The 8,491-nt window shown below is 49.9% G+C and overlaps 1 long non-coding RNA gene across 2 annotated transcripts; it reads left to right on the forward strand.

Moving 5' to 3' along the window:
- Nucleotides 1–927: 927 nt before the first annotated feature.
- Nucleotides 928–8,087, forward strand: LOC110256489 (uncharacterized). Of its 2 annotated transcripts, XR_002338072.2 has the most exons (3): nucleotides 929–1,424; nucleotides 4,111–4,183; nucleotides 4,573–8,087. It is a non-coding gene; the product is annotated as an uncharacterized LOC110256489 (long non-coding RNA). The 2 variants fall into 2 exon arrangements; XR_014823949.1 differs by lacking the exon at nucleotides 4,111–4,183 and having other exon boundaries at nucleotides 928–1,424.
- Nucleotides 8,088–8,491: the final 404 nt, after the last annotated feature.

Genomic DNA, 8,491 nt, shown 5'->3' on the forward strand with positions numbered 1-8,491 from the left:
CAGGCTCAATCCCTGGCCCTGGAACTTCCGCATGCGGCGGGTGCAGCCAAAAATAAATAACTTAAAGTATTCAATTAAAAAAAAACACAGACATTGGCGTTCTTGCTGTAGCTCAGCCGGGTAAGAACCCAAGCAGTATTCACGAGGCTGCAGGTTCGATCCCTGGCCTCGCTCAGTGGTTAAGGACCTGGCATTGCCTCAAGCTGCAGCACAGGTCACAGATGCGGCTCAGATCCTGAGCTGCTGTGACTGTGGTATAAGCCAGCAGCTCCGATTCAACCCCTAGCCTGGGAACTTCCATACGCCACAGGTGCGGCCCTAAAAAGACAAAAAACAAAACAAAACAAAAACCGCAGATATTAACGAGCACTTTTTTAAAAGAAAATGCTTTTCAAGCTGATAATGCCTAGAAGAGAGGAGTTTATATTATTTTTTTTGGTATTATCATCATCCTCATCTTTCATCCCAAATGGACAGCTTGACCTTTGCCTTAGGGAGATGGTGTTAAATAAAGAGTTAGGAGTTCCCGTCATGGCGAAAGGGAAATGAATCCGACTAGGGACCATGAGGTTGCAGGTTCGATCCCTGGCCTCGCTCAGTGCGTTAAGGATCCAGCGTTGCCGTGAACTGTGGTGTAGGTCGCAGACATGGCTCGAATGTGGCATTGCTGTGGCTGTGGCGTAGGCCAGCAGCTGTAGCTCTGATTCAACCCCTAGCCTGGGATCCTCCATATGCCTCGGGTGCGGCCCTAAAATAAATAAATAAATAAATAAATAAATAAATAAATAAAAGGTGACTATGTTTGAGGAATCTTAGTGACATGGAAATGGAGCTTTGCTAACTTCCAACATGAAGAAGAAAGAGAGTTAGTGGCTTTTTTTTTTTTTTTTTTTTTTTAATTAGATCACAGGTATGGAATGTTCCAGCCAGACGGGACCTCAGAACCTCCCGGGCCAGCACTCAGTGCTCCATGTACACCGAGTCCTCCACGAGGCTCTTCACTGGAGCTGATGTTGATGAGGGCTCCTGGGGACTGAGGGCTCACAGGCACCTGCTGCTCTGCTAAGCGTTCTGCGTGCTTTATCACACAAACGCTCAGAACAGCACCGAGAGCTGACAGGGACACAAATGACTCAGCTTAACACGTGACAAGCCTGCGTCTTCACAAGGGAAGGCCTTTCGCACAGTCCCAAGGCCAGGAAGACGGAGGACGAGAACCCAGGAGCCCCCACGTCACCCCTGGGCTGTGCCCCTGCCCTCCAAGGCATCAGTGACTTGAACAGCCTAGGTAGGGACAAGAAAGGACCTGCCCGTGTCACTCTGGAAGCCAGCCCACCGCAGGCCAGTTCTTACAGCCAGTCCAAGGTGCTTGGCAACGTGGACCTTCTCAAGAAGAAATTCTGCTTGAATGGACCATCTCCAAGGTACAGTCCCCCAGCGCATCCCCGGGCAGCGCTGACACAGCTGTCTGGTTTACCCCATGTCAGGTGACTTTCCTGACTGCCAGCTAACCTCACCTTTCCTGGACTCTCCCTTTCTTGGCCCACACGCTGCCTGAGTGACATGCTCAGTGCTGTAAATGAGGGTGTCGTGGCGTGTTCTCAGGTCTTACTGGAAGTGCAGCTGTTAAAAAACAATCTAGTAAACAGCCAGCCCAGTCAGCACACGTCAGCAGCCCAGCTCTGAGGCTCCGACGTCAACAAAGGCGAGCCAGGGCCTCAGGCCAGACCCTCTCCAGCTGCCATCCTGCCCTCAGGCCAGCCTCGCCTGCCCACGTTTGCAGGAGGACATTGGCCAGTGCCTGGCAGGACTGTCCCCTCCCTTGCTGGCTTCTGGAGCACCCAGAATTCCTGGGGGAAATGGAGCCAAGCTTGAAATTAGAACCGTGGGAATTGTTCTCTGGGCCACAGCATTCAGCTGAGCAGGAAAAGCAGGAAATAATCTGATCATTTTCCAGAATACAGAAAATGATCAGATTATTAAGACCCTAGACTGAATTGCCTGGGTCGGTGGGCTGGTGCCTACAGCATTTATTTAGGGCCTCAGTGACCCAGTGGGTCTCCTTGTCAATTCTTGATGAATGAGAACTGTTTGCTGATTCAAATCACAGTTTAGCAAGAGGTCACGGGAGGCCTAAAGTAACCTATGGGAAGAAAGAAGTGAAATCTCCTCATTACAAATGTGACAGTGAGGGCTCCGATTGGCTACTTTCAAATAACAGTAGGAAAAAAAAAAATATGATATAAAAGTGTGAAGGCCACTAAGTGGTAATCTATATGGGAAAAGAAATCTGAAAAAGAATGGACATAGGTCTATGGATGACTGAATCATTTTGCTGTACACCTGAAACTAATATAGCATTGTAAATTAACTCTACTCCAATATAAAACAAAAATTAAATTAAATTGGGGGAAAAAAGGCCATTACGGTGTTTTAACAAAGGTAGGCAGGAGGCTTTTCCCAGCCATGAGTACACTTAAAAGTGGATGTATTTGCTTAAGTTCTGAATCCAGCTGTTGCTAATAATGAGAGGAATCAAAACATCTACTATTGATTAAGACTTAACCTACTCGAATGTCAGCTGTCCAAGGCAAGGACTTTGTCTTGTTCCCTGCAGGATCTCTAACCCCAAAGCGTTCTTGGCACATAGCAGCTCCATATGTTTTTTAGAAATTTTTATGGAAATAGAGTTGACTTACAATGGGATGTTAGTTTCAGGAGTACAGTAAAGTGACTCAATTACACCTATACTATATAAATATATTTTTTTTACATTCTCATCCATTATAGGTTATTCCTATAACCTATTCGCACAGGTGTCCCTGTTACAAAGTAGGTCCTTGTTGGTTGTCTATTTTATATATAGCGGTGTGCCTCTGTTAATCCCCAAATCCTAATTTATCCCTTCCAGTTTTTCCCCTTGGGTACCTACAAGTTTTTTTGCTGTGTCTGTGAGTCTCTTTCTGCTTTGTAACTGCGTTCATTTGTATAACGTTTTAGATTCTACATACGAGTGCTGTCATACGCTGTTGGCCTTTCTCCGTCAGGCTTACTTAGTAAGATAACCTCTAAGTCTCAATCAGTGTGTGCTGGACAGATTGGTGCGTGCATGAATCCGTGTGTGCCAGACACTGGATTCCACACTGCTTGTGTATTATTAACAGTCTTTTCCACCCCCATGAAGCAGGTCTAATTCCAGTCTTACAGACGCAAGAGGGAGGCTTGGGGAGGTTAGGACACTTAAATATGGTTTCACAGCTCACAAGGCAGAGCCTGGCCCGACACGTGATCCGTCTGTCCCCAGAGCCCAGACAATTGGCCACAGCACCCAACCCCCTTCCCCGGTGCTGCATCTTTACTCTGGGCCTCTGAACAGGTCCCTGGGTCCCCAAATTCCCCCTTGAATTGTGAAGGGGACCTCAGCATCCCTGAAGATGTATGTGCGGTATGGGGTCTAAGGGCCTCTATATGTTTTATGGAAGAGAAACCCATGGCCTTTAGATTCTCAGGAGATCCAGGACCAAAGAGACTGTAAGAATCACTCTTCTAGACCCCAACGGAGTAACTGATAAGCGGGGGATGCAACCGTCTGATTTGCCAGGGTCTGTCCTGGTTTTAGCACTGAAACTCTCCGACCTGGTAACCCCCTATTGGCAACAGGCCACATGGATCCCCCAGGAGGGGAGGCAACGTGGGTCTGAGTCCAGATTCCTGGATTTTCTCTTTCTCAGCAGGAAAGCAAAGGCAAGGGGAACTAGAAAGGTGGGGGCAGGGACGGAGCCTGGAAAGTGGCGGAGGAAGACCTGGGAGGGGTGGAGGCAGGAAGATAGGGTGTCTGGGGCAGAGGTTCCGAGCCAGACCCCTGGGTCTTGGGACCTGCCTGCTGCCCTCCCTTCCGCGGGCTCTGTCTCTGGGAGAGTTGAGGGAAGAGGACGCAGCGGTCGGGCTCCTGAGGAGGGAGCGGAAGGTTGTCAGAAGCACCCCTCACTCCCCGCTCCCAAACCCTGCAGCCGAGGTCCGTTTAGATGAGAACGTGTGCCCTGCAGGGCAGTGGCGGTTGGCCCTGCGTCGACAGGGTTCACATTTCAGAGCGAGCACCTCTCCTCCCAGGTCCACCTGCAGCGGGGCGGGTCCCCGGGAACCAACAAGGAACAGGCTTGCTGTGGACCAGCACTGCTCGATGGTAAGACAGGCCCACTGAGAGCAGGAATGTTCCTGGACGCGTCCCAAATCCAGTTCGGTGCCAGGAACTGGGAACCGTGTGTCCGGAGCTAGCGGGAACTGCACCTCTGAGCAAGATGCTCCAGGCCGGAGGAGGTCTCCGGTCACGGGTGATGGAGCTGAATCCGCCCCGTTCCGTCCCCTCATCTCGGCCACGCCCCCAGACAGCCTGCGACAGCGTTTACTTCGCAGCCGCGGGCCAGACACAAATCTCCGGGTCTCACTTGCTCTCAAGGATCCCAGGGAGCTCCCAGGAGAGCCTGGGCTTCCCTGATCTTTGTGCTGCCACCCGTTTAGGTTCTCTCCGTGTTTGCCTAATGAGTCCTCTCATGCCTGTTGCTTTGTTTCCAGGGTTCAAGGCGTCCTTGTCTGCTAAACAGGAAGGCATGTGTGATTCTGGCCTCCAGGTGGCTGAGTCCCAGCTAAGAGCCGAGGCAGCCCTGGGCTGTACAGAACCGACAGCAGGGGGTCCTCTGCTTCCTGAAATGCACATCTGCCCCATAGCCAGCCTCCCGCCTTAGGAAAAGCAGCCGGGCTTGTCCCCCAAGCCCACGCAGGCTGTGTCTGTTACTTGCATCTGGGATGCCGTGGGGAGTGTGGTACCCAAAGGGTAAGGAGTGTCACCTCGCCTTGGCCATGTGTGACTCTGGAACTTAAGGACTTCTGTGTCAGAAGAAAGGCACCCCTCTTTGGAACATTTGCACCTGCAGAACCAGACCCGGGCCCCAGGATCACGGAATCCACCGGGGTCAGTATGAAATGACCACAGACCTTGCGACCACCATGGGCCAGCTCCAATATGACAAGGCCATCTGCTGATGGGCCACAGGCGTTGCCTGCAGAAGGACGCCCAAGGCAACTTGGGTGGAGACATGGCCAGCTGTGTGACATTATAGGGTTTCCAGACCTGGGACCAGGAAGCAGCCACAAGGCTTCCTTCCCTCCAACCAAAGTTCTCAGGGTGCAAAAGGCAGCCTCGCCAACCGGCCTGGCCAATCCCATGCTGAGCCCAGCCCTGTGCCTGATCCGTCATCAAGGGCAACCCAGCTGGTGTTTCAGGAAGAACCCAGCCTTCAAAGTTGACTTCAAATTGCTATGAATCACCCTATCTGATGCAAATGTGGGCTTGGGTAGACTCGGAGATAGCTGATTGCCTCAGATTAATCCACAGTTGCCTCGGCAGGTAATTTACTTCTGGGAGTTTCAGGGACTAAGAAGAACAAGGCATTTGCATAAATAGACTAAACTCAGAGTCCAGGCAGCCAGCCGGTTCTCTGACTGGCAGCTCCTGGTGACAGAGGACTCCCATGATTCTGGACCCCACCCACCTATCCATATCCCATACGTGAAAAGCATCCTTGAAGTCCGGCCATGGTCCCCAGCCACTGCCCCTGATAAGTGGGTGCTCCACCGCAATGCCCCTCAGCAGGTGGTCTGTCTCTCCACATTTCCGTGACTTTTGCTGCAACCAAATTCTTTCTTGCCCTGGGTAGCGATCCACCATCATGGCTCCAGTCACCCTCCAGGTCAACTGGCTTTGTCCTGGGATGTTCCTTCATGCGTTTGAAGTGTTCCCTGGCTTCTCTGTGCAGACCAAAGCCCTGGACTTCCTAATACAGCAGGGTTCTGGAACGCTCCACCATCTGGTCAGCCTCCTCCAGGCTTCCTTTCCTTACAGCCTTCCTCTGAGAATGTGGCAGCCATACCAGGGGTGGGCTCACCAGTATCACCTCCCTTGTTTCAGCCACTGTACTCCTATTAATATGACCTGGCCTTTTGGACAGCTCAACCGCATGGTGTCTCGTAATAAGATTTAGAGTTAACTAAACACGCCCTTTGTAAAATGGGCACTGTTTGGCCTCCTTTCTCCCAGCTGGTAGCTGTTCTGTTGAGGTTTGGAGCTAAATACTACACTTAGTATTTATTTCTGTGTGTGTGTGTGTGTGTGTGTGTGTGTGTGTGTATTTGTATTTTTACGCCCACACCCTTGGCATATGGAGGCTCCCAGGCTAGGGGCCGAGTCAGAGCTGTAGCTGCCAGCCTACACCACAGCTCACAGCAACGCCAGATCCTTAACCCACTGAGCGAGGCCAGGGAGCGAACCCTCAACGTCATGGTTCCTCGTCAGATTCGTTTCCACTGCACCACAACGGGAACTCCCTATTCCTGTTATATATTGTCGTTTTAATTTGACCTGTCCTTCCGTCCCTGTCACTCACAGTAATTTTCTGCCATTTGGAAACCTGTTACAAACGCCTTCGGTGGCTTGACCCAGGTTATTATTTAAAAAGCATTTTCTGTTATGGATGCGGTTAATCATTACAGTCAGCAGCTTGCTTTTCTCTACCTTTTTTCAAAAGGCAATATGCTAATGGCTTTGCTAAAATATCTTAAAATGTTAGCGCCGGAAGAGATGCTAAGGACATGTGCTTCAATTCCTTCATTTGACGGAGGAGGGAACTGAGGCAGAGGGGTGCCAGGGACCATGGAGACCTCCGATCTGTGGCAGAGCCAGGCGCTGTGACTCAAATATTCCAACCCAGGTATCCTTTGGATATTTGTGCAGAAAAACAAAAAAAAAAAAGATGATGGGCATATGGCACCATGTCTACTGGAGGATTCCAAGAGCAGACAACAGAATCTTGGGGAGGAGGAGCTTGGTGGCTTAAAAGCCACAGCTGCCCATCAGCTGATGAATAAACACCACGTGCTCTGGCCTTTTCGAGGCAGGTTATCCAGCAGCCCCGGAAAGAAATGAGGCATTGGCTCACAGCAACATGGGTGGCTCTTGACAATATTCTGGTGCGTGAAAGAAGCCAATCACAAGTATTGTGTGATTCCTCTAATGCAAAACATCCACAATAGCCAAACCCACAGAGAGAGAAAGCAGTGCGTGCGTGCCAGGGCCTGCAGATGGAGGGGGAGACCAGAGTGGCAGCTGATGAATGGTACAGGGTTTTTTTTGGAGTTTGGGGGGTGGGTGGGGTCATGAAACTGCTGTCACAATTAGTGGTGATGACTGCAGGACTTCGTGATTATACTCAAAACTACGGAATTGTATATTTTCGAGTGGTTTCAATGGTGAATTTTATGGCATGGAGATTATATCTGAATTTTTGGAAAAGAAGCCCCAGGGGGCCTTTGCACTTGTGGCCCCTGAAGCAGAAAGGAGGTACACACAATGAGGTACCACCTCACCCCGGCCAGAAGGGCCATCATCAAAAAGTCTACAAACAGTACGTGCTGGGTGTGAAGAAAAAGAAACCTCATTACACCGTTGGTGGGACTATAAACTGGTGCAACCACTGCAGAAAACAGTATGGAGATTCCTCAGGAAACTAAAAATAGAATTACCATTTGATCCAGCAGTCCCACTCCTGGGCATCTATCCAGAGAAAGCCATGGCTTAAATAGACACATGTACTCCAGTGTTCATTGCAGCACTGTATACAACAGCCAAGAGAGGGAAATAATCTAAATGCCCATCGACAGAGGAGTGGATCAAGAAGAAGTGGTACATATATACACAATGGAATATTACTCAGCCATTAAAAGGAAAGAAATAACGGCATTTGCAGCAACATGGATGGACCCAGAAATTATCATGCTAAATGAAGTCAGACAGTGGGACACCAACATCAAATGCTATGACTTACATGTGTGATCTAAAAAAAGGACACAATGAGCTTCTCTGCAGAACAGATACTGACTCACAGACTTTGAAGAACCTGTGGTTTCCTGATGAGACAGGTTGGGGACTGGGGGGATGCACTGAGGGTTTGGGATGGAAATGTGATAAAATTGGGTTGTGATGATCGTTGTACACCTATAAATGTAATAAAATTCATTGAGTAATAATTTTAAAACCCTTGTATATATGTAATAAATAACCTACAAGGATATATTATACAATATAAGGAAAATAGCCAATACTTCATAATAAATATAAATGGAGTATAACATTTAACAAAAAATAAAGAAAGGAGGTGCAGAAGGTGGCTGTCAAGGGCCAGCCCTGGCCTCTGGAGTCACCAGCCAAGCTTTCCAGAGGGTGGGTGGGTGCAGGAAAGGTCGGGTTGGGGAAGGGGGGCACCAGCGCTGCTCTGCAGCAGCAGCTCTGGGTTTGTGTGAAAGGCAGCAGCACGCTGCCCTCTGCCCTCCAAGGCCCCATTTACCGAGCAGTCCAGCCTCCGGAGGCTGAGGCTTCATGGGGGGGGGGAAACTCCAGGCACCGCCCCTGCAGCATCTGTGGGAAGTGACAGCAGCCACC

This window comes from Sus scrofa, chromosome 13 (genome assembly GCF_054392235.1).
Source record: "Sus scrofa isolate SSC_HxYL_T2T_F1_AM1 chromosome 13, Sscrofa_HxYL_maternal_Yorkshire_Landrace_v2.0, whole genome shotgun sequence".
In the NCBI taxonomy this organism is placed as follows: domain Eukaryota; kingdom Metazoa; phylum Chordata; class Mammalia; order Artiodactyla; family Suidae; genus Sus; species Sus scrofa.